Source organism: Sinocyclocheilus anshuiensis, unplaced genomic scaffold, assembly GCF_001515605.1.
Source record: "Sinocyclocheilus anshuiensis isolate Anshui unplaced genomic scaffold, SAMN03320099.WGS_v1.1 scaffold447, whole genome shotgun sequence".
In the NCBI taxonomy this organism is placed as follows: Eukaryota; Metazoa; Chordata; class Actinopteri; order Cypriniformes; family Cyprinidae; genus Sinocyclocheilus; species Sinocyclocheilus anshuiensis.
The window spans coordinates 3,128,231-3,133,252 of NW_015552615.1; positions in this window are offsets into that span (position 1 = coordinate 3,128,231).

The window sequence follows — 5,022 nt, forward strand, 5'->3', positions numbered from 1 at the left end:
TTTTAAATCTTAGTTAATATTAATTTCAACATTTACTAATGCACTATTAAAATCAAAAGTTGTGTTTGTTAACGTTAGTTTATGCAAATTAATTTGTGTTCCGAAGATGAACGGAGGTCTTACGGGATTGGAACGACATGAGGGTGAGTAATTAATGCCAAAATTTTCATTTTGGGGTGGAGTAATCCCTTTAAACACCTGAAATTACCCATGACTCATTGAACTAAACGGCTCTAAATACCACACAGCCTAAGACGGTCTATCGAGGTTGGCCTCTTGCATCCACTCCCTGTGGAGAGCGCCCGTCTGTGTCATCTAAAAAGAACTCTAAAGAACAATCAGTTTTTTATTGAAACTAAGTTGCAAATTTTGAAATATATCTATACATTCAGAAATGAGCAAATATAGATGAAAAATGTTTGTTTAAAAAGTGTTAAATGTAACTTCATAAGATAATTTCAAGCTACAATTTCACCATTTATTAATTTATTAGCATTATTTGTAATTACTCATACAATTTTTTCCTGAAAACTGCACCCAGTCGTCTCTTTCTTGTATAAAGAACCATCTGTTTTTATTGAAACAGATTTTTATTGAAATTGATATATATATATATATATATATATATATATATATATACATACATAAGTTGTGTTTGTTAACGTTAGTTTATGCAAATTAATTTGTGTTCCGAAGATGAACGGAGGTCTTACGGGATTGGAACGACATGAGGGTGAGTAATTAATGCCAAAATTTTCATTTTGGGGTGGAGTAATCCCTTTAAACACCTGAAATTACCCATGACTCATTGAACTAAACGGCTCTAAATACCACACAGCCTAAGACGGTCTATCGAGGTTGGCCTCTTGCATCCACTCCCTGTGGAGAGCGCCCGTCTGTGTCATGTTTACGGGCATCAGTCAGCCACGGTCGTGATGGTGGGTTTATGTCTATCAAATCAGCAGCTTCAGTTCATCAAAGTCTTTTTTTAGACAGACATGACTAATGCAAGTTTGGCTCACAAATATTTGGATAAAATCAATGAGAATGATGAATCTATGTTGTATGCGACATGAATGGGAGAATAAATGACAACAAAAATGTCATTTTTGGGTGAACTATCTAACTACTAAGTTAAATGCCAAAACAAAGGGCTTAAGTAAGGGGAAGTTAGCATATATTAGGAAAACAAGAGAGAGAGAGACAGAGAAAGAGAGATAAACGTGTAGCACTATGTTGATATTAAAAGCTGTTAGAGGGATTGGCCTGTGGACACGGTGCTTTGTGCTTTGTCCAGTAAGTGTGGATTTTGCAATACTGTGATAGACTGAGCGCTTTTGCTTGCTTGGTAAAATGATGTGATCAAGCAAAGCTTCAATACGACACGCCCCGAAAAAGCACCAGACAATCTGGGTTTGTGTGTGTGGCACTTTTAACAGCGAGGGCCTCTTTTTTTAATCAAATAACCATATATTTACTGTAATTACCTTTATTGAAGCACTATTAAGTAATTAAAGTATGAAAAGCTTTGGCAAACCGTAGGCCGCTGCTCTGAACGGAGATGCTGGTGGATGAAAATGAGTCTGCAAATTTATAAGTGTTTCCTGACCCACATCAGCTTGACCTGGATGTCAGTTGAGCTCCACTTTTACAAGTTGCTTTCAGAATAAGACGGTATGTTAATAAAAAATTCAGACAATTGGACCAGAAGATATAGGCCATCCACACTGCCCTGCTCCACAGAGAAGAAATATCGAAAATGAGATCGCTTTCATATCTCAGTTGTTTCTCCTAGGCAGCAATGAGGTTAAATGGAGGTCAAAGTTTCTGTATATGGCCTGATTTTCCTCTAAAAAAACAGTAATCTCAAATGTTTCTCAACAATGGCCTCAAGTTTACCAAGATACTAAAGTCTGCAATCAATATGGAAACTTATTTCCCTTTAGTCTATATAACAATTGCAAGTTATAAACTCATAATTTTGAGTTTACATCTTATAATTCTGACTTTTTTTCCTCAGAATTCCGTTTATATTTTGTAATTTTAAGTGTATATTTTGCAGTTCGTTCATGTCTCTCAATTCTGAGTTTATATCTCATAATTCTCCATTTTTATTTCATAATTCTGAGTTTGTATCTTGCAATTCTGACTTTATATCTCACAATTCAGTTTTTTCAATTTTAGCTCAGAACTGTGAGGAAAAATGTTTGAATTGTGAGATATAAACAGCTTTGTGAGAAAAACAGTCTGAATTGTGAGATAAAAATTCTCAGTTACCATTTTTATATTTTTATTTTGTGGCTGAAATAAGCTTCCATAAAAGTCTCAATATGAACTCAAATATTTCTCATTCAATTCTTCCAAGACCAAATGGTCTGAGCCACTATCTACCTTAAAGTATTGCAAAGAGCTGCATGAAGAGTCTCATTTTCACAGAAAAATATACAGGTTTGGAGAGACATGACGGTGAGTACATTTTTTTTTTTTTCAGTGGACTGTTGCTTTAATGGCATCAAACAATGCTTTCTGAGCCTTCACAAATGGACACTAAAACCTGAGAGTGTTGCCCTCTCGTCCTTCCATCATGCAACCCAGAATTTCAATGCAGCTCATGAACGTGGAGCAACACATCCTCAACACGTGTGTGCGCGTCTGTATCTCAGGCAGTCACGTGTTCAAACCAGTGTTGCCAACTTAGCAATTTTGTTGCTAAATTTAGCAACTTTTCAGACTACCCTAGCAACTTTTTCTTCCAAAAGCACCTAGCAACTAATTTAGCTATTTTTCAATTTTATTTGGCTACTTTTAGCAACTTTTGATAAGTGACTCAAACAAAGGCACACATTTTCCATCTAAATTTCACAAAAAGAGGAAACCAAAGATGCCTAGAAGTACATACATCACATGAATTAAGTTATTGCTATTTGCAGTATATTATGCATTTATATTATTTTACGAGCAAATCTACATTAACATATAAAATATATATTTGCTGAGATTTGATGTAGTGACAATTTTGCGTTGTGATTACGTAATGACGTCATCGCGCAATGACATCACAACGTCATTTAGCAACTTTTAGCAACAAATCGACCTTCCTTTAGCAACTTCCCCTGAAAATTAGTTGGCAACACTGGTTCAAACATCTCCCTGATGCAATGCAGCCACTTGAAATGATCCATTCTGCAGCCTGACATCAAAGTTACTGCTGCTAGTACAAAATCCAGGGCCTTACAAATGGAAGATTATTTTGATTGTGCCATTTCCTTACAGATTATATATTATTCACTTATTTGTTTTCATTCACCTAGGCTTTTGAGATTTAAAAAAAGGGTAAAAGTTCTGTTTCAGATATACATTTCTATTTTTACAGACAGGATAATAGTGGATGATGTGTTTGTACAGGAAGCCAATGAACTGAAAAATAAACCTGCTGTAACTTGTCACCTGCTGTTATGTCTCTAATCCCAAAGTATGTGCTCTCCTGGCAGGAAAAGCTGTTGCTTCCAGTTGGATTGTGCTGCCATCAGCTGAAGAACAGGAAAATAGGCTATAATATATTATGATCATCGCATCAAACATCAATCATTTGTTCTTAAACAATATTACTGACCAGGATAAAACATATTTCTGATTCTGAATAAAACATACCAAAAAAATCACCTACAGAGGCAGCTACTTTGAAGTCAAATCAAATCAAATTCGAAATCAGCGTTCTGTAGCAGCCTACTCTTTAGATTATATAATACACATTCCAACCGTCTATTTGTTATATGTTAAATTCCATCGCTAGAAGAAACGACAACTCTATTCATTTTACGGATTCATCAGACTGATTCAAACGGTAACTCCTGAGGTCGTTAATCTTTCAAAGTGATTCATTAAAATAGCCGGTTCATCGAGTCACTTGTTAGTGAATCAAAGTAGAATCAATCCAGCAAATAGCTCCGCAAAATGATTCACTCACTGTTTTGAAGCGCTTGAAACGTTGTGTACACCTGCTGACGTGCAAATGCAACGAAAACACCGCGAAAACTGTTCTACAGACAGTTACAAATGTTTTCATTAAATAGCGAGACTGAAGGTCTAATAATCTAAAATATCAATAAATAGGCTACAATTAATGTAATCTTTACAATATGTAGACTTTTTAAATCTGAAATCACGCAAAAAACAAACAAACAAACAGTTTGGTGAAATCACGTGACTCGCTACGAAGTGAATCTTGATTCAAAACTAAAGATTCATAAAGATTTCGAAGCTTCGAGCAGCCGTTGGAACGTTCTTCACTAGTAAAAGTTCGATCTTGGGATTTTTGAAAGAATCTATATAAAAAAACGTTCAATTTACGTTTACGATCATCTTTCAAGGAACATTTTTGTGTGTATTATTTGGAATAGCCTCATTTAACTTAGTTATGTAGTCTAAATTAGAATCAAATGAGGAAAAGGGCTACATTTGAAGGGTTTGATGAACTACTGATATGCCATAATAGTCATATAATAGTGCAAGTGGGTTTCTGGTCATCACAGAAAAACATTACAATGATCTTACCCTCTTTTGGAATATTTACAGCATGATAATGGGTTTCTGCCATGGGTTTGAACAGAAGGGGTGTCAACTGTTGCAAGTACATGTTGTTTCTGGAAGGGAGAGAAAAATCCTGCCCTAATTTGACTGTTTTTCTTCTTCCTGTATGTTCTCTCTTTCACACACAAACTTGTGTTCACTTTTTACTCTCAGCATCTGTCAGGTTTCATTGGTGTCTCGCACTTAAGATGTCATCACCGTGAGACGGCCCCTTCCCCAGGGTCCCGCTGGTAGATGGAACAACATGGTAAAAGGTCAGTGAAGCAGTGAACAAGAACCAGAACAACTGCCATTGGCTAATTCAGTGTACAAGACAACTCTAATACACACACACACTTTAAATAGACACTTTTATTGTTTTACTGTTATATGATCTACCTAATCACAATTCACATCCTAACAGAAAACTTGCATTTTCACACACACACACAC